Source organism: Crocodylus porosus, unplaced genomic scaffold (genome assembly GCF_001723895.1).
Source record: "Crocodylus porosus isolate Cpor-Errol unplaced genomic scaffold, CroPor_comp1, whole genome shotgun sequence".
NCBI classification, from domain to species: Eukaryota; Metazoa; Chordata; order Crocodylia; family Crocodylidae; genus Crocodylus; species Crocodylus porosus.
In genome coordinates this window covers 100,507,374-100,529,342 of record NW_017728906.1, presented here as the reverse complement: position 1 = coordinate 100,529,342, position 21,969 = coordinate 100,507,374, and positions in this window count along the sequence as shown.

Below are 21,969 nucleotides of genomic sequence, written 5' to 3'. Positions count from 1 at the left end.
CCCAGCACTCTTTCCTGCTTATGCAGGGGGTCGGACTCGATGATCTATTGAGGTCCCTTCCGACCCTAGCATCTATGAATCTATGAATCTATGGAGTGGGTAGTAGAGTGGCTCTGTTGGAAGGGGAGGAAGGGGAAATAGGCTCTGTTGTAGGGGAGAGAGGGGGTGGCCTGTGTTTGTTATAAAGTGTTTTTTTTTTCTGAGAGCTGTCTGCTGTGAGCATGGCACTGGGTATGCACAGTGGGGCAAGGGTCCATGGGCAACTGTCCAGGTGGGCTAGAGCAGAGAGTGAAGGAGGCCAGTTGTGAGAAGGAGTATATGGAAGTTTCTGACAGAGACTTCAGGTAAGTGAATGAGAAGGGGTGCTACTATGTGGATGGTGACATGGAGCACAGTCAGGGACCTTGCCCTGCTGCTGACTCTGGTCTGGAGCTCCTGTGTGGCCTCCACCTAGACAGACCCCAATCCCTACCCCCCCAGGCCTTTCTGGGCAAACCCCACAGGCCAGGGGGTGGGGGACGCCAGCTCCCCCATGGACTGTCTGCGTGGAGGTCTCAGACAAGCCCCGGGTAGGCTGCTCCCCCCGGGCAGGGGCCCTGGCAGCACTTCACATCAACACCATCATAGAAGTTGCTGCTTGTTTTTTGCTTAGTGCAGGGCCTTCACCCTGCCCTAGCAGAAGTCTCCCACCTGGTCCTTCCTGCTCGCCCGCTGGCGCAAATGCCAACACGCTCTTACAGAGCGGGCCTGTTTGCATGCTCTGTTCATGCAGTGTGTCTCAGGAGTGCGGCTCCCTACTGGCTCACCTAAGAGGGATCTGGGGGGGCTTCCCCTCCAGATCTGGCTCAGCTGCGTCTGGTCCCTCTGCCCACTTACCTTAGGGGGATTACCTGCTGCTGTCCCCACTGCTGGCTCTGCTGCTGCTGCATCTGCCTCGGGTCTGGTAAGGGAGCACACGTGTGTGGGACATACATGTGCCTGGATCCCTCCTCTCCCCGCTGCTTCTGGCTCCTGAGTGCTGGGGGCTATGTCAAACCGTTGCTTTTAAAGGCCGTGGTTTGAATTTCCTGCTGCTGCCCCAATCAGCCAATCAGGTGCTCTGGTCTTCCTGGAAGTGCCTGCCAGAAGTCCAGCCTCCTTCGCTCCCCCGCTGAGGGGATCTGGTGCCTCTGGAGCCTGCTCTGCAAGGGTTAACCCTAAGGGTGCTCCCTACCTTGGGGGGACAGTCCCCCTTAGCCCTCCACCTAGCCCTGTTTGCGCACTCTGTCCTACATATGCCCAGATTGAGGCCATGATGTGGGAACTCCAGGCAGAGGTGAGCCAGCTGCAGGGTATCAGGGAAATTGAAGAAGAGATTGAAAGCTACTTTCATTCTCTGCAGGACAAGATTCCTGGTGGAGAATCTGTGAGAGAATGTCCTGAAACAGATGCTGGTGAGTGGAGGACAGTCATCTCAGAGGCCAGACCTCTCATTGCAGAGACAGCTCCTCTGGTGCAGTTGGGAAACAAATATGAGGCCTTGGCTGCACTGGACGAGTGTGTGGTGGGGGAAAGTGCACTGGAGGGGCCTGCCACCATCACAAATCAAGCTGAAGGCGGGCCAGGTAAGCAGATGAAGAGATGCTGAGTCATCGTTGTGGGTGACTCTTTGCTGAGAGGAACAGAGGGACCCATCTGTCATCCAGATCCCATGGTGCATGAGGTCTGCTGCTTGCCTGGAGCCAGGATCAAGGATGTCACGGTGAGAATTCCTCACCTCATCTTGCCCTCCAACAACTATCCCACAGTCCTCATCCATGTAGGAACAAATGATGCAGCCAGGAGTAGTCCAGACCATATCATGAATGATTACAGGGCTCTGAGGACCAGTATGAGGAAGATGGGGGTGCAGGTGGTCTTCTTGCTGATCCTCCTGGTCAGTGGTCACAGTAGGCATCACGTCACCTGTGTCAGGGAAGTCAACCTGCAGCTCCAGAGTCAGTGCCGTCGTGCGGGTTTTGGCTTCCTGCACCATGGCCCGCACTTCCATGCAAGGGACCTCTTAGGATGTAATGGGCTTCATCTTTCCACAAAAGGTAAGAGTCTCTTTTCTTACAGGTTGGATGACCTCCTCTGTTGGGGTTTAAATTAAGTATGATGGGGGACAGGGAGGCAGGAGACGGAGATAGTCTAGAATCTACAAATTACGAGACATGCAGCAGTACACCCCAGGTAAGTACCAAGGGGCTCTTTGGGCATCAGAATGGTGGGGCAGCAAAGATAGCATTCAGAGGGCTCAAGTGCCTGTATCCTAATGCTAGGAGCATGGGGAACAAGTAGAAAGAACTCTTACTTCTGCTTTCAGATAATAGTTTTGATTTAGTGGGGCTAACAAAAACCTTGTGGGACCCTACCCATGACAGGGCCATACGCACTGAGGGCTACAGGTTGTACAGAAGGGACAGAGTAGGAAGGAAAGGACTCTCTCTATGTAAAGGACCATTATGTACTGTAATCAAAATGGAATCAGAGGAGGAGAAAGTTGAGCCATTGTGGGTTAGGATACATGGAGGACATGGGGAAAGGGACTTGGTGGTGGGGGTCTGCTACAGACCACCACACAAAGAGGAAAATCTAGACTTGGAATTCTTGACACAGCTCTCAGAGTCCATACCATCTAAGGATGTGGTTGTCATGAGGGACCTAAAGTATCCTGACATCTGCTGGGAGGAGCAGTCAGTCAAGTCAAACCGTTCACATAGGTTCTTAACCTGTGTGTAAGACCTTCACCTAACACAGGAGGTATATGGTCCTACTAGGGGGAATTCCTTACTGGACTTGGTGTTGGCTATGGGGGAGGATCTGGTAGGGGAGCTGCAGATTTGTGGTCACCTTGGGGACAGTGAATACTAATCAATCAAATTCACCATACAGCATACAGTGGGTAAAATAACTAGTATTCCACTAGGGTGGAAGTGTTTGACTTTAAGAAGGCTAACTTCAGTGTGCTTAGGAGTCTAGTAAATGACACACTTCAGGAGAATAGTACTGGTGAGATGGGAATCCAGGAAGGGTGATTGTTCCTAAAGGCAGTGATCCTTTGGGCACAGATGGAGACTATCCCAATATGCGCAAAAACGGAGAAAGGGCCAAAATACTTCCTTGGCTAAACAGGGAAATCCAGGGGAGCCTAAGGGCAAAAAATTTTGTGCATTAGGGCTGCACAAAATTTCACCAGCCATTTTGTTCTTACACTGTTTCAACCAATTTTGAGGTTGAAACAGCAAAATCAGAACAAAAGAAAGCCGGTCAAAATATCATTGAAACAAAAGGAGAATAGTCAGGGAAGCACTGAAGTCCCGGAGGGGAGGGGAGCCAGGTGTCCAAGGAGAGTGGTCGCTCCTTAAGGAGATGATCCTCCAAGCCCAAAGGGAGGTAATCCCAACACGGATCAAAGGGTTCAGGAGGGCACACAAACCTTCATGGTTCACCAAAAGCATCTGGGAATATCTCCTAGCTAAAAGGGAGGCGTACACACAATGGAAAGGAGGGGCCAACACCAGGGATGACTATACTGCAGTTGCTTGGGGCTGTAAGGGGGCAGTCAGGAAGGCCAAGGCAGAGATGGAACTGGGACGAGCATCCCAGATTAAGGACAACAAGAAGTACTTTTTTAAATACACAGGAGGTAAAAAGAAGGCAGTGTATATGTGTGATACTATTACTGGATTCATTTGGTAAATCAGTTCATCATGGCTTGAAGAGAAGTATGTGGCAAGGATCTCTGTGATTACTGAAATTAGCTCAGTGCTATTTCATCAACAACTAGTATGTTTATGAGGCCTGAAAGTTCTTCTATCTTTCAAAATTTTAATCAAATACCTAACTAGAGCTAACTCTAGTTGAGGACTTAGCCTCTAAAAAGGTACGTCCCTGAAAGATGAAAACAAGACCATCTCCCACAATATCCTCTGTAACAGGGGACTTTCTCAGGACCAGTCTACCACCTGTTTCTGGGCTAACTGCTCACCTTCTCTGCTGCCACGCCTTGATGATAATTAATTTAAATATTAATTAGGCGGGAGGTTGCCCATTTCTTGCTCCAATGCCAGAGGGTGCTACCTGCGGCTCCATTCCTCCCCTACACCACAGCCCAAGCCTCACAGATGGCATCTACAGTTGTTAACATCACTGGTTCCACTCTGAGGCCCAGAACCCTGCAGTCCAGACCCCAACTAGATCCCTTCACTCAGGCAGCCTACTCCGCCTTCATTCTGGGCTGCCTAGCTCCCTGATCTGTTCACCTTTACAGGTGTGCTCCCCCCAGAACCTTTGGCTACACAGGCCCTGGCCTCACCTCCAAGCCAGTAGGAACCACAGGCCCTCAGCTCTGGGCATCCCTCATGGTGGGCCCTTGGCCCTTTGACCTTTCTGGTCCTGGCCAAGTCAAGGGATCCATTGAGCAGCCAAGGGATTTCAAGTGAGGCTTCCAAGTCTATAGCCCTCTCTCTGTCTTGGGTCTGCCTTCCAGACCCTACAAGGGGATAACCCACCTGGTTGTGGGAAGCAGGGTTATTAAGGTGCCCGACCCACTTTTCATTGGGATGGTAACTGGCCTGGCATTTCCTGGGAGCTCTCGTGCTGCTGGGAGCCCCACCAGCCACTCACTCCTGGCAGGGTGCAGTTTTTGGTCATGCCTAGGACCAGTAGCCTCCAAGCCATCCCCTACAGCTCCTGCCCTTACCTCCAGGATGTTCCAAGCAAACTTGCAGCCAGGCGATGTTACTCCTTCTGCTGCCAGCTGTGAACTGTTCTGTTTATATAAGTGGCCAGGGATCTAAAAATGGGTGCCACAATCATACACTTGCTGGCTGCTTGGCTGCGCCCTTAAAGTGGCAGGCACAAAAAGTGGCCTGCCATACCCTCCTTCCACATAAGTGCCCTAACCACTGGATTACAGATTCATACTCCCTCTTGTGATCTCTATCAGGTCTTGAAAATCACCATTTAAAATTAAAGAAATAGATGTTACTGCTTTTTATAGGGTATCTGATCCTGTCAGCATCTATTAGGTATACCTTAGAATGCCTATAGGATGAATCCCGTGTGAAATTTAGAAGAAGGAAATCTCTTTTCTTTATCTTGAATGTAGTATAAGCTGCAGACCAAGTCACTCAGCTTTGTGGCACTCCTGATTGTGCATGGCAGCATTACATAGAATGTTTCTTATATAATGCCTCCTAGAATCATAGAGACAAAGGGCTTGAAGGGACCTCAGGAGGACACCTACTCCTATCACCAAAGACAGGATCATCCCTATCCATAAGTCAGAGTAGAGGAGAGATGTGGACAACATTGAGAGGGTCCAGAGGAGGGCCACTTGTATGATCGGGGACAACAGGGCAGGCCCTATGAGGAGAGGCTACGGGACCTGAACCTGTTCAGCCTCCACAAGAGAAGGCTGAGGGGGGATCTTGTGGCCTGTTATAAACTACTCAGGGGGGATCAGCAGGCATTGGGGGAGTCACTGTTCCCCTGAGCACCACCAGGAGTGACCAGTAATAACGGTCACAAGCTGGCAGAGGGTAGTTTTAGGTTAGATATCAGGAGGCGCTACTTCACGGTCAGGGCGGCTAGGGTCTGGAACCAACTTCCAAGCGAAGTGGTGCAGACTCCTACCCTGGGGGTGTTTAAGAGGAGGTTGGATGGTTAGATGAATATCTTGCTGGGGTCGTTTGACCCCAGTATTCTTTCCTGCCATGGCAGGGGGTTGGACTAGATGATCTACTTAGGTCCCTTCCAACCCTAGAAACTATGAAACTATATTATGATCCTTCCTGCACATTAGTGGATTTCCAAAGAGAATGTGATTCCAAGAAATGTATGATAGATAGATAGACAGATAGACAGATAGACCTCATCTAATGGTTATAAAAGGGAAAATTATCATAGTTATATTTGTGTGTCTTGCCCATTGTTACTCAGGAAGTGCATGGCAAGGACAGGATTATAACACATGGATCTTGTTTAGGAAACCCTACAGCAGAGGTCAGCAACTTTTTGGGTCAAATGCCAAGAAACCCCACAACCTGGACTTCAAAGATGCTTCCCACTGATGGTGGGAAGCCATGAGGAACCCAATCCTTGTGGCAGTGCAGCCCCAGCCCCTTCTCTGCTGTGGTCCCTGAGGTGCATGTGCAGTTGCAGTCAGCAACAAGTCAGGCTGTGGCTCCAGGCCCCAGTGCAGCCACCTGCAACCTTGTGGCTGCCTGCTGAAAGTAGCCTGGGCTGTGTCTGGATTGCTACTTCCATGCAGAGGAAGAGAGAGCTGCTGCAGGGGCCATGTGTCCCCCCGCTGGAGAGCTTCTCCAGCAGCCTTCCAGTGCCCCCCATCTCTCAGTCATAAGGCCTCAGCTGAGCAAAAGTGCAGGAGCACACACAAAACAAGTGCAATGGGGGAGCAAGTTTGCAGCTGCTTCCCCACAACAGAGCTAAGATTTACAAACCAGAGCCACCGTTCAAATGAATATAACTCCCTCCCAGCCCCAAATGCATGGGGGCAACATGCTGGGAGAGGAGGGAAAGGCAAAGGAGAGCTTCTGTTGGCTGCCAGGCAAGGGCATTGCAAGGCAGAGATGACAGGGCACCCCTCACCTCCATCAGGGAAGCCCACACAGTGGGCACATAACCCCCACTGCAAAGAAATGGCAGAGAAGCAGGGCTGGGCTGCACAAATAGCCCAGGCTGCTTGCAGCAGGAAGCTCTAAGTCTTCAAGTGGCTGCATTGGAGTCCAAAGCCCTGTCCTGGCTCATTGCTAGCAGTGACTGCACATGGGAGCATGACAGGGAAGGGGCTAGGGCCGTGCTGCCTTCAGCCCCTTCCTTGCCATGTGCCCTGAGATGCGCATACAGCCACCACCACCACAGAGCTTGGACTACTTGCAGCAGGCAAAAAACAGGTTGCACACAGCTGCACCAGGGTCCATAGACCCAGCCTGGCTCTGTGACAGTAGTGCTGCCCTAAGCCCCTTTTCTACCATGCATGCTGAGGCACAGGTGCAGCCACCACTGCCACAGAGATGAGCTGGAGCGCTAGACCCTGATGCACCAGTTGCAGTCTCCCAGCTGCCTGCCACATTCAGCCTGGATTCCGGGCAGCTGCTGCCTGCCATGGAGCCTAAGCTGCCCACAAAAGGAGTTGGAGCCTCCCTGCTGGCTTCTGTAAGCAGCCTAGGCTCCATGGCTGATGGCAATGCCCAGACCCCAAGCCAACTGTGGCATGCCGAGCAAAATGGCCTCATGCCATATTCGAGAATGTGTGCTGGGGGGGACTGGGGGGGAGGTGCTTACCTACCCCTGCCCTACATAGTTCTTGCCTACAATGAAGCAAATGTGGTTGCTTTTTCCAACACATAAGTGAGTAGTATGAATGCAACTATTCAGGAATGCCCAATAAAACATATATAGGGCATGTGTAGATAAAATAAGGGGCATGTGTGCACAACACTTTAAAGTAGATTAAAATGCTGCTTTAATGATGCTGGTGTTTGCATGCATCAGCGTTGTATTGCACATTAATTCCAGCTGCTGTAGCACATTCAGTGATGTAATGCACCTTAAATGACTTCGGGGTGCAGCAAACTAAAACATCTCTGAGGAGCTGCACCTGGGGAGAAAGAATCACCAATACACCTATAGATTGGAAAGTACCATTCTAAGTAGCATACCAGTGGAAAGGGATCTTGGAGTCATAGTCAATACAAAAATGAACATGAATTGCCAATGTGACAAGGTAATAAGTAAGGCTAACTGCACTCTTTCCTACATTAGTAGGTGCATCACCAGCAGGTCTAGGGAGGTGATACTTCTCCTCTATGTGGCATTGGTGAGGCCACAGCTGGAGTACTGTGTCTGGTTTTGGGTGTCGCATTTCAAGAGTGATATGGATAACCTGGAAAGAGTTTAGAGGCAGGCTGCTTGTATGGTTAAGGGCCTGTAGGTAAGATCCTATGAAGACAGACTGAGGGACCTGAATCTCTTCAGCTTCTGCAAGAGAATGATGAGAGGTGATGTTGTGGCTGTCTACAAGATCATCAGAGGGGTCATCAGGGAATATGGGATACTTTGTTTACCAGGACACCCCTCAGGGTTACTAGAAATAATGGCCATAAACTGAAGAAGAGAAGATTTAGATTGGACATCAGGAAAAAAATATTTACAGTGAGGGTTGCCAAAATATGGACTGGGCTTCCAAGGGAGGTGGTGCTTTCCCCTACCTTAGAGGTGTTTAAAAGGAGATTAGACAAGCACCTGGGTGGGATTACTTAAACCCAGCACTCTTTCCTTCCCAGAGCAGAGGGTTCGACTCAATGATCTGATAGGTCCCTTCTGACCCTAGAAATCTATGAAATCTATTAAATAAATCTATGAGTTTTAGTTTGCTGCCCTACAGCTGCAGAGCAAAGCACCGGGCTTCTTGTGGCTCAGGGGCTGTGCAGACAGCCTGACAGCAGCCCATGAAGGCAGGCTCTACCAAAGAAAAAGAAAAGGGGAGAGCTTGATCTTTTTGTTTCCTCTCTGAAGCCTGCCTGCCTGCATAAGCTGTGCAGGGATCCGGTCCCTCCCTCTGCAGCTGCAGTGCCACCCCCTCCCCCGAACTGCCCAAGATGGGTGCCTGTGGGTGGGTACCACCTGGGGGGGGCCACCACTACCACAGAGGGAAGCACTAGCCTGCCCATCCCACCACAGTCCAGGGACCACTCTGCCCACCAGCACCTCGCCCTCCCCTCTCTGCTGCTGGACAGGCAGGTAAGACACATGGGGGTTTACTTTTCCCTAAATTGAAGCAGTGTTTTTAAAAACCCACTGCTTCAATTTAGGGCCCCCATTTCATCTACATACACCCATAATGAATTCTGCTTATATTATACTTTTGTAATTGTCCCGGGACTGGAGGTACGGAGGAATGTAATTGTCACCTGTGGGTCAGGATGCAGCACGCGAGGGGTGGAAGGCAGAACCCACGTGGCTTGTCAGCTGCCTGTTTATCCAGCTGCAGCTGGCTGGTGATGTCAACGCTGAATGCTGGCTGGCACAGATAAAAATGGCGACGCGTGCTGTGGAGCCGGCGGGGAGCGAGAAAATGCAGCCACAGATGATCCCGCAGTGGAGGTGATCTGATATACAGGACCAGAGGAGCAGGAACGGCCAGGACAGAAGCAAGAAGGAAGAGGAGCATCTTGATGATGTTGCAGATGGGGCAATGGAGGGACATGAAGAACGCCTCATAAGGGCGACAGGGGGAACACCTGAAGAAGTCCGCCCCAGGAGAGAGGGACTGCAGGGAACCCAGGAAGGGTTGTAGCTGGAGCGAGCATCGCCGCTGGACCAGGAGGTGCCTTAGAGTAGGCAGGGAACCTAATTGCCTAAAGGGATGAGGCAGCCAGTGTCCCACTAAAGTGCAGGAAGGGAGAGGGGTAGTTAAAGGGGCAGTGCACCCGGTTTTGTGTTGGAGCTTCTTTCTTTCCTTTTGTTCTTCCCCGAGCTCCATGGGTGTCTGAGGGTAGTGGGCCCACATGCAAGTTAGATAGGGTCGGGGCCTGAGTAGGACCCGGTCAAGGGTCCCAGGAGCGAGATGCTGACCATCCTGACACTGCTTCACAGGAGGCATGAGGCTGGGGTGTAGGGGTGGCGGAGCCCCATGAGTAACTGCTGGGAGGAACCTCGGGTCTATGAGCACACCCGATGAACAGCCCCGGACACTGAGGTCCAACAAGTCGTGGCAGATGAGCACAAGGTTAAGGATTCGGGTGGAAGTCACCAGCTCAGATAGAGGCGTGAGCCATGTAACATCAGTCACCCGAGCGCAACTGGTTGAGGCCTGGTGGCTACAGTAATATTTCCATAATCCATTATGATCAAGGAGCTGAAGTGTCTTGAAGCTTAGAAAAACAACATGGACTCATTGCACCACCCAAATTATTAAACTATTGTTACTAAGATACTGATGTTACTGTATTACTATTATGTCTGTACTACTGTTCTTTGCTTGTAAATGTTGTGCAACTTTCTCTTTATTTAGGTAACGTTTGTTAATGCAAACCAAAATAAATTGCAGTGATAGTATTCTCCTGTTGAAGTCCCATTGCCATTTCTAACATCATGAAAATCTAAGTGGATTTGTTAATTTTTAAAATGTTTTTTGCTACTTGACAAAAAAAAACCCCCACAACTTTTTGCTGTTTAGCATTATTGTGCCTAGTGATTGGTTCTAACTACTAGATAACTGATAAAGCCATGTTTTTGTAACTGTTGGCTCAACAGTTCTGGAATTCACATGTCAGTCACTGCTAGCTGAACTATCCTCCCGAATGACTGAAACAGATGGCAAGTGTCTTCTTTGGAAATCAGATGGCATCAAAAATTCCTTGAACTCCTGCTAATTCTTTGAAAATTCATGAATAGATATTTATAAAAATGCTATATTCCAGACTGACCGCCTACAATGATAGGACATACATGAAACTGAAGAGATTGTTTAAACGAAGAGATCTGTACGTATGTAAGTTTAGATAATGTTTCCATGAATTTCTATCATCACTTATCAGCTGATACCTTGTCACTCATATTGCATAGCAAATAAAGTCAACCTTGCCCTCTCAGCATTGTTTCTACAGGGTGTGTCTACACGTGCCCCTATGGTACTGTTGTTATTGCACCATCACTTAGTACTTCCTTCTGGTGCACAGTCTTTTTTAGCCTCTACATCACCATAGCGATGCACAATATTGAAGGAGTGTGTCACTACAGGAATGTAGTTGTGGATCATGTTTTTTGCCCATGGATAATACATTGCCACAATGCTCTGCTATGGCAATGTCACATCATGTGTAGATGTGCCCACTTTGTGGTAATATATCACAAAGTAGATCAAATGAAGGGAATGCAGTTAATATAGATCTCTAATATTATCTTTATCTATATAATCAATTCTATTGCTCTATCCAAGCTAAATTATTTGATATAAACTTTGCTATGGCTTTTTAATCACTCCAACTAAATATAGAATATTAGAAATTTTACAAAACACATTTGAAAAATTCTGGTTATTTTCACCAAATTAGCATCAAATGACCAAGGTAATAACAAGCTTTGGAACAAAACATTCACCAGAGAATGCTTCTTAGACTTGGAAAACATAGAATCAAAAAACACTTCTACAAAATATACTGTGATGGCACTACCCTAAGAAGAGAGAAACTTTGTGGATGGAACTACATGGGGATATTTTAAAGTTAATTTATTGAACTTAAAAAAACCCCTGGAGATTCAATTGACTTTAATTAAGCACTCTATAGGATTGCTAGCTTGATAAGCTTTTCTGAAGCTCTAATAGCTCTAGTTTCAATGCAATGCAAGTAGGCAGTTGACGAACTACAGTGACATAAGAGGAAGTCCTGTTAAAAACCAACCCAAAAAAATCACATACTGAGGTAATGTAACTTTAAAGAAAAGTGGTTTCAATAAATAATTATCTTTATGCTGGAGGCATTTGTTTAGATTTACATCCTGTAGACTATGATGACAATGCAATGATGATTGCTCCAGAACCCTATATTAATAAGATTTAATATAGCAAAGTTTTCCACAACTGTGTTTTTTGAAATATTAAGAGTAAAAAAATAGTCCTCTGAAGCTGAAGCTCACCAACAGTTTTTATGAGTTTAACTTCAAGGAATTATATAAAGAAAAGAAAATACATGAAAAGAAACAACACTAAATGAAACAAAATGAAAAGAAAAAGTGAACAAATTAATTAGTCTGTATGTATCATAACAGGAAGGCTATCAAGTTATGTTGTTTTTTATACCTTTTGCATTTAACATTTTTGGAGTTAACTAGAACAAAATCCATTCTGTTTGTAGATGTACTGAATTGTAATTGCCAGAAGGTTTGCCTTGAAGTATCAGCTACATGTTTAAAAAGTATTACAGAACCACAAAGCTCTCAACTGATATTTACATTACCCCAAAGAAATTAAGGGCCTAATTTGCCAATATGAAGAATTTAGCAAACCATAAGAACATAATACATTTAATATTTATACATTCCAGAATCAATAAATTAGCTATATAATGTTAAGATGTTTTTCCAAAAACATCCCTCAGGGCTAGTGGGTCCACAAGGATGGTGGTGGGTCTGGAACAGGAATTTGGTGGGATGGGGGAGGCTGGCAGGTCTGTGGGAAAGGGTCACTACACAGGAGAAGAAGGATTGTATGTCTAGGTGCAGGGGGAGGTGGTAAAAATATCTTGGTCAGAGCTGGGGAGGTGGACAGGAGGAGCACAGTCCTGGGGCCATACTCCTAATCTTAGTTACCCTAGTTACAATCTAAATGTAACATCTACACATACCCCTAGTGTGACCTTGAGACTATCCAAACATCCAAAATAAAATATTATTAAACAAATGACTTAATAGTATATTTTATATGAATAATTTTATTGTAAGGAGAACTTTGGAGACAAATATTTTATCTTCCAAAATATTTTTAATTACAGACTTCTGCTTTAGATTGGTTCATCTATTTATAACAGTGTATGCATTTCAACCTTAGAGTCAGCTAAATTAAGTTGCTGGGAAAGGTATTGCTGGGATAGCAACACAAACAAGCATGTCTGTTGATAGGATGGCAGAGATTACAGTTTATGAAGGACCTATTTACTCATTCAAGTTAATGTTCTATAGCCTTCAGTCCTGCAAATCTTTCATTTGTTTGGTGGAATAAAGGTTTCAACCCTGGTATTTCATTTTGTAGAAACACATGTAACCACTCTATATGGGTAACTGCCAAAACTGGAAAAAAGAAAAAAGGGAGATAAATAAATAAATAAATTTGCATTCCTCAATATGCTTAAGGATTTTAATTTATTATTAATTATGTTCTACATTCCCCTTATTTTGTACTGAATATGTGAATGATGGCTTGTAGATATATAGATATCAAAACCTATTATAAGAAAAATATAGTATATTTATAGTTATAAATATTATATAACTCTTTCTATTATATCGTTTGAACCTGGTTTGTGTGTGATTTTGTATTTTGTTTATTTATGAAAAATACAAACTAGACAGAATGAAAAATGTTGAACACTGGGACAGATCCTATTCCACCCATTAGGTGCTTTTGTAGTCTTGAGCACTTATGTATGACCCTGTTCTACTCTTCTCAAGTCCTTGAAAAAGTTGACATTCCTACTTTATAACATGCCATCAAATAAACCTTAAAGTTAAATTACAAAAGGCAGGTAGCAAAAGAAGACACATCCAACTTCTGCATTTTCTGTTTTTCAGAGATTCAAGCAAAGTAGAGCAGGATCACGTTTAAGCACTTAAATCCCCATGAGCATTTAGTGGGTGATACAAGATGTGGCACATCTGCCTGTAGATGTGCTCCAGTGAGATTAATCAAGGCTGCTGGAACATGCTAATTAATGAGCTCCAACAGCCTCCATGTCTTATGTGTCCCCATACTTCAAAATAGTGTTGGGAGCACTTTAAAGCTCATCAAACAAGCTTTAGTTAAAGCACCCTCACCGCCAACTTGAAGCATAGTGTTACCAGGTCCTTCTGATAGAGTGTGGGCTTGCCTCATCTACCTCACCTGCCACACTTTGATGGAAAACATTTAAAAATAAGACATAGGTGAATTGCCTTTAAAAGTGTGACAGAGGGCATGTCCCAGGGCCGGGTGTCATGTTGGCTTGGCCACCAGTCTCCATGGGACAGTGCTCTCAGTCTCTCCTGCCCTGACTTCATTGTTTCCATAAACTGATGGTAAAATGCGGGAAGCTGCCTATTCCCAGTCCTGATGCAAGGGAGCACCATCTGTGGCTCTGACCTCCCCTACAATGCAGCACATGCCTCACAGATGGCACCACAGTTCTTAAAATCTCTGGCCCCACACTGGGCCCCATAATCCTCCAGTCTGGACCCCAACTTGATCCCTTCTATCAAGTGGCCCATTCCACCATCATTCTGGGCTGCCTAGCTCCCTGTACTCTTCCCCCTCTTGAGCATGGCCCCAGGGACCTTTGGCCACACAAGCCCTGGCCTCACCTCCAAGGCCAGTCAGAAACCCAGGCCCTCAGTTATGGGTGTCCCTTGCAGTGGGCCCCTGGCCCTTTTGACCCTTCTGGTCCTGGCCCCAGCATTGACCAGTTGAGGGTGCCTCAGGTCAGGCTTCTTGAGCATCTAGCCCACTCTCTCTCACAGGTTCACCTTCTCGGCCCTACTATGGGGTTACCTGCCTGGTTGCGGGTGCTGGGGTTATTAAGACACCCCCACCTGCCTTTCACTGGGGTGGTAACTGGCCTGGCATTTCCTGGGGACTCCTGTACCACCAGAAGCCCCACAAGGCCACCCATTCCTGGCAGAGTGCAGTTTTAGGTCATACCCAGGACCAAGAGCCTTCTAGCTATCCCCATCAGCTCTATGCCCTTAGCTTCTGGTTGCTCCTGCTGCAGTTCAGTTGGGTGATGTTTCTGCCTTAGCTGGCAGCAACAGACTGCAGCCTTTATATACTAGGTTCTCAAGATGGCTGCTGCCATCGGGCACCTGCTGGATGCCTGACTCAGCCCTTAAAGTGAAGGAACAAACAGTGCCCTGCCACAAAGAGGAAAAGAAATTACTGAACAACAACAAAAAGAGTATATGCTCACACCAATCTCAAGATACACAGTAAAGATGCAGCCCTGATATACTTCCTTTAAGAAGAACAGAAAGCTGTTTACTGAATAACAACAAAAAGGCCTACATTCCCACCAGTCTCAAAATACAAAGAAACTATGTAGCCCCATTGCACTTCCCCTTTTTCCTCTCTTCACAGGTTCCCTCCTGTCAGGGGTGGCTCCCTTCCCCCTCTTTTAATAATGATTATCTTGCCTCTCTTCCAGGTCAGTCTGCCGCTGCCTCCGGTGCCACCATGCTGCAGCCACTCCTACTCCCAGCACTGCCAGAACCATTTGTCCTTGATCAGATAAGTATCCCTTTTTCTCTTTTAATCACCTCGATCCCATGAGTCCAGAGACTGCTCTCTCTTTCAAACTCGATCTGTCACTTTATCTCTTCTTGCAGGTTCCATCTTGCCATCCTCACTCCCCGGTCCTGTGCCAAAGACTTGCCACTTGGTGTCTTCTGCTTTTATCTCTGGGCTTGCTCCTTTCATCTGGGTCAGCTGCAGGAGGCTGCGCCTGTACTTAGTTTCAGTTTTGAGCTTTGACCTGCTGGTGACAACCCCCCCACTTGGGAGGAATCTATTCCATCAATAACAAGTTATTGTGAGTGCTCTTACACACGGGATGCTAAATACATGTGACCTTGTGTGTGCTTTAATGAGAGTGGCTCCTGGAGTCACTCTAGATAAACCTTCCCACTTCCGGAGCATGTGTAAAGATGATCATTGTATTCTACATCCTTCTTATTTGGTCATGTGTCTATGTGTATGCATATTCTACTTGCTTGCTGTTTGGTATCTGTCATATATTGTCTTTGTTTTCTTTAGATATCATTAACCTTACTGAAACCAAAAAAGAGGTTATAAATTTGAAACATGAGTTTTAAGTGTATAATTTTACAATTGAATTATGAATCATTATAGTTGATTAACCAAGATCCAAAGTTAGTTAGAATGTGTCAAGCAAACTGATGTATTAAAATGTATAGATCAATCTCACAGACAAATTCCAGTAAACAACTATTTTGTTTTCAAATATAATGTTATTTACTTAGTTCTAGCATGTCACTCCAACCTACACAACTGTAGCAAGAACCACAGGTGCCCAAAACTACCCCCATTTCCCTCCAATCGTTGTGTGACCATACAGGAGTCCTTGAATTTTGAGTCCAGAATTTTGTGGGAATTTTGCCCTTCCCAAAACAGGAATCCCAGAGAAACTGACTTATAAAAGTGCCTCTGGGTGCTGGCAGAAATGCAGTTCCCCATTGTATATCATGGCACTTCAAACAGCAATCTCCTTGACCCAACAGATGTCCTCTGTTAGGTCTGGGGAGCAGGAGGATCGAGCTCCATTTTGGACCCAGGTGCATGTTTGTAACCTCCCTCCGCCCCATCTCTGATTCTGTTAAGATGGGGTAGAAGGAGGAAGGGGAAGGAGCTCTGTCTGGACACTGCCAAGCCCCATCTTCAAAATGGAATTTTGTTTGTAGGAAAATCACATTTCATAGGGCTGATGAAAACCCCAAACCAAAAAAAAATAATTTCTGCCAACAATTTTGAAAGAAATAAAATAATTTTACTTTCTGTGGAATTTCTTTACATAGCAGTTCTGTGCATCCCCATGAGTATTTTCCTTTTAGTTTTTAAAAACTGAAATGTTTGTGTGTGCACATGTATAAGTATATTTTCTGTCACCCTTATTCCCAATTCACATATGTATATATGTATGTGTATGTATTTCCCCCTTTTTCTCTCTTTATTTACTCATTTAAAAGAGAGTTAAGTAGGAAAAAAATATTCAATGAACCTATTTTAAAAAAACAAGTACTTTTTTTTCAATTCAGAAAGAAAAATACATTTAAATATTGTCTTTGAAAAAATTTATAATACACTTGATTAGGTCAAATAGTATATCACAAATATTTTCCAAATATGATATTATACAAATATATGTATAATATTACTATACAAAATAAAACAAAACCAGTAGCTTATTTGCATGTTCTACCTATAGTTTTTTTCTACATTATGGTCTATCAGACTTCTTACTTCATAGACTTCATAGACATTTGGGCTGGAAGGGACCCCGGAGGATCATCGAGTCCAGCCTTCTGCCCCAGGGGCAGGAAGTCAGCAGGGAGCATAGGATCCCAGCAAGATAAGCATCCAAATGTGTCTTGAAGGCATTCAAAGTGGGTGTTTGAGAACTTGAAAGACTTGAAAATAGTACAGGCAAAGTTTTTTCCAGTTTCTGCTGACTGTGATGTACCATTTCTAACTCCCTAAATCTGATGGGTTAAAGGGATTTTCTCCTGTTTTGTTCAGGAAGCATCTTAATCTATGTTTATTTGTGAATTTGACAATTTTAGCTCTGCTGGTACTCAGTGTAGGAAGGACATGAAAGGAAATTTATTCATATTTAAAAGAACATAAAAGCCTGCCCATATTTGCTAGGGATCATATGACAATGGGTGAATGAGGTCCTCTGAGGGGTGGCGTGGGGTCTGTTCTAGAATGACTGAAGTTCTGAACCTTTTAAATTACAAATTCAAATGAATTCCTGCCAGTGTTATTCCATGAATTGATATAGAACCAGAATCAAGACACTTTCTACTTGGTTTAATGAATTTTCTGAAAAGCATATGTCCTCTCCTTCTTTTACTCTTTCTTGTCATCATTACTCTCAACTAATACACAAAACTCATATGGGTTAGGGACATTTTTTGGACTTATAGTAATTTGCATACAAATCTGTTTATGTGAGAATAGATATGCTTGTTGATGTGAGTAACAGCTCCTCGTTATACACGACTCATGCAAATGATATCAAAAGCAATGCAGTTTCAAAAACACTTGTAGAACGCCTCCCCCCTCCCAAATTTGAAACAATGGTTATATTGAATTGTAAATATAAAATCCTCAAACATGTTAAGCAATAGATTTTTTCTTTCATTTTTCCCCAATATTAATAATTACCCAAATTGAAGCATTATTCCTCAAAATTATAAGCAACTATAGGTGAACTAAAGTATGTATATTATGGATAGCATTTCTCAATGTTTGACATCTTTCTTTCAGAAAGAATGTGCATGGTTTTCGTGTTAATCACACTTTAAGATCAGTTTTATTAATATCATATTTAAAACTGTTTACATTTACCTATGATATTTCCACCTTTTTTCTTTAGTTTGATCTTTATTTTAAAGTATGTTATTAATCAACATGAAGCACTTTTCTGCTCTGTGTCTTCTGCTCCTTGTTTCCCTCCCTAATACTCTCTGTGACTTCACACAAATTAAGTAATTCTGACGTCATGTTGCCTTGGAGAAGATTGTGACACGATAAATAAAAGCTTTGTAAATTCACAAACTGGATAAAAGCTTTCCAAGAAAGCTTTTCCAAATTCAGGAAACCATACTACAGTGCTCAAGAGCGTTTGAAGAGTGTTTGAACTAGTTTATAAAATTAATTTTACAGAGGCATGAAGGAGACTGGGAAAGCTCTGCCTGGTAAAAAGATGTCTTTAAAAAACAGCTCCCTTTTGCGTGCAAGGAGAGCTTTATTAAAAGAGTTGACTCTAAATAATTTAAAATTTGCCACTAGCAAGGTTGGGCCTATAAAACTATTTTCCATCCATTCTTTCTTTCTCAGCTTTAAAACCCTGATATTATATTGATCCACATAATAGTGATGATTTATTAAGTCAAAATTGAGTGATTTCCCTTTGTCTTTATTTTCTTCACTTCATAGCATTACTCTGATTTGCATTCTTGACTACAGAAATATTTCGCTTGAAAGACCTCCAAACTGTGTGTAAGTGTCAACTGAAGTTAGTACAGAATCAGGTCAGAGAATTTAGAGAGGTCATTAGTGATTTAATTTCATAACTCTTTTAGATAAGTATTATCACAGAGCTTGTAGGATAAGAGCAATGAGAAGATAGCATTCTGTCATAACTGAAATCTCTGGAAAATAAATCTGCTGAACCTTCAGATTTCTACTAGATGCTTTGTCACTTCGCAGATAAGGATAAATTTGGCCTCACTAGTCAGCTTTGTAAGAGTTTTCCAGAATTCTTCTGTGTGGAAACTTGTGGTTGTATATCCAGAATGCTTGGCAGAAGGATTAAAACAACGCTCAACCTTTTTGGATTTGAGGCAACCCACATTGGATTGGAGGCACCTTGCCACAACTTTTGCAAATTGAGTGGCACCCAGTTTCAAAAAAGCTAATTTATATATTACACTGCTTACTAGGGCTGTGCGAAGCTTCAGTCCCTGATTCAATTTGGTAGAGATTCAGCCCGATTCAGTGGCTGAATCTCCAAATCCAAAATGGATCAGAGGACTCTTTAACCTCTCCAAATCGAATCAGAACCCTCTGAATTGATCTGGAGAGTTTCCAAAAGATTTGGCAATTTGGACACAGACACAGCTTTAAATGTTTTTTCTGCATACCTCTAGGTACCAGGCGGCTCATGAATGCTGTGATGCTGGGGCACATGGAGTGTCCCAAAGAAGTGCAGGGGGCTCCCCAGCATGGTTGGCAGCAGACCCAGAAGTGGACCAGAAGCACTTTCAGTCCACTTCTGGGTCCACTGGAGAGGATGCTGGGGGCTCCCCCCTACCCATCCAGGCTCAACAACTTAACTCCTGGGTCTAGTGGGGCACCTGGGGTCCTCCTGTGGCCAATCACCAAGCCAGGGGGGCACAGGGAGGGCCTCCAGTATGCTCCCTGGTGCAACCAGAAGTGGACCAGAAGTACTTCCGGTCCACTTTTAAAAAATTGGGTGTCACTCAATTTGCAAAAGTTGTGGAGAGGTGCCTCAAGCCCAAAGTGGGTTGCCTCAAGTCCAAAATGGTTCTGGGTTCACCATCAAGCATGCAGCCAACCTCCCGTGCTCCTGTGGGACACTCCATCTGCCTCAGCATTGCAGCATTCATGAGCTGTGCCTGGCACCTTGGGGTATATAGAAAAAAAAAACCACTTAAAGCTGTGTATATGGTCAGATTGCTTATTCTCCAAATCAGCATCAGATCTTCAGATTTGGATTCAGCCTAATCAAATCAGAGACAGTGATCTGAATCAATGAATTGAATCACTGTCCATTACTCAGGCTGAATCTAAATTAAATAGGGCCCATTTTGCACACCCCTACTGTTTACCTCTTTGTATTGGGGGTTGGGGGATCACAAAGGCAGGGGAAAATCTGAGCCTGTGTTTATCAGCTTATATCCTCACACTTCCTGGAACCCTTCAAAGAATCTTGTGACACCCCATGGTGCCATGGCACCTTGGTTGAGAATCAGCGCTTTAGAAGAAAAAGGCAACCAAAGCCCAGAACTCTTTATTGGCTAATTAAATCAAACAAGGACATATGGGAATGTCAATTATATGTGCCTAAATGATGGCAGAGCTGTTTCAGTAACATGGATTCATTATGAGTCTAGAGAAGCAGGGGCAACACATAGGGGGTGCACGGGGGTACATGTGCACCCCCTGAGAGCACTGGTGCACCCCTGTCAGGCTTCACTCCCTGTTTAGCCAGTGGGTAGCGGGGAAGGTGGAAGCACCAGTGGGCCCCCCAGCGAATGCCAGCTGTGGAGAAGGGCTGCCAGCAAAAGCAACTACACTGCTTCCAGAAGTGGCTGCAGGAGTTCCAGAAGCGGCGTGACCACTTTTATGGTGAGTGAGATTGGCTCTGGTATACCCCACACCCCCAGCCAGTGGAATCAGCTGCTGGGGGATGCCCCCCACCCCACCCCCAGCCAGCCAGAACCCAGATGTGGACCGGTCACTGACTGCTGTCAGGGAGGGCATGTGCTCTGCCAACTCAGGAGGCACCAGACACCCATGTACAGAAGGAATTCCTACCATATCAACTGGAATTCCTTAAGGAAGCCTAGAGGCATACTCGCTCCTCTGTTCTAAGGGTGACTACAAGCTTTCAAATCATCTAATTGAAATTTACCATTTTGGTGTAAGCAGGTTGAACCCCTATTAGTTGCAAACTGTACTAGTTTTCATAATTCATGGCAGCAGGCACAAAAAGAATCTATGCTGATGACAACCTTCAACAAGAAGGCTCCTATGCAAGCATCTCAGCCTGATCTGCAGGCTTTTTATGGTGCCGGAGATTGCCAAGTGCAGTCAAGTGCACAGGGCAGACATGACTGGGTAGCTCCCACAGGGAACCACATACTCCTGCTGAAATTCTGCATGCCTTCCCTGCCTGGAAGCATTGAGAGATTGTCACTGGCTTCTGCCAGCTGGTCTTCTCCAACTACATGAGGGTCACTGACTGACACAGAGTGCTCTGGATGGTCTAGGACTGCTTTACATGCAGTGCCCTCACAGGTCCAGTCCAATATGCAGCTTCCAAGCAGTCTGGGACTTGGGTTGCATATAGTGCCTGTCCTGGCTGGTCTGGGGCTGCATCACATTGTGCCTGTCCTGACTGGTGCAGGCCACACCATCTCTAAGCTGGTCCCCCACATTGAGCAAAAGGACATCAGCATAAGGCCTTCCCTGACTTCAGAGGAGTGCATCACCAGTAGAAGGCAGGGAGAGCAAACAGGGAAGTTTGCAAGCAGTTTGCTTGGAGCAGGAGGAGGAAGGGGAAGAGGAACCAGAAGCACCAGGCACCAGATCCTGCACTATGAAGGTAAGTGAGCCTGTCTGTTTGGCTTGCTGAGGGCTGTTTGGTGGGTTGTGTGCCTGGGTGTATGCTCTGAGCAGCTGAGGGCTGATTGATAATTGATTGCAGCCCAGGAGTGACAAAAGGCCCTAACAAAGGGGCCTAGCCACTCCAGGCCCAGGAGAGGCATATAAGGAGGCACACTCTAAGTGACCAGGGGAGTTTGCCACTAGGGGAGCCTCTAAGGTTTTTTTTCAAGTTTGCTGAGATGAAAGGAGTTGCAGGGAAAATGGAACACTAAAGAACAACAAACAGTTAAGCTACAGAGGAGTTTGGTAGGAAAGGTCTTCTTGGAAAGAAAGACAGGAAATGAGAGGCAGAAGATTAAAATACCTAGAGAGGTGGCTGGAGGACACTGCATGCTCAAAGCCACTGCCACTTCCAGCTCTTCCTCTTCTTGCACCTGTGAGGTGCCTGTCCAGACAGGACCACACACCATCAAGGCTTCCACCCAGGTCCTGGTTTGGTGCTGTGTAGACTGTGGCTTTCAGATTCCTTCTAGTGTCAGCCAGATTGGGGTGTGCCTGTGATATGAGCAGTGATGTGAGTGGTA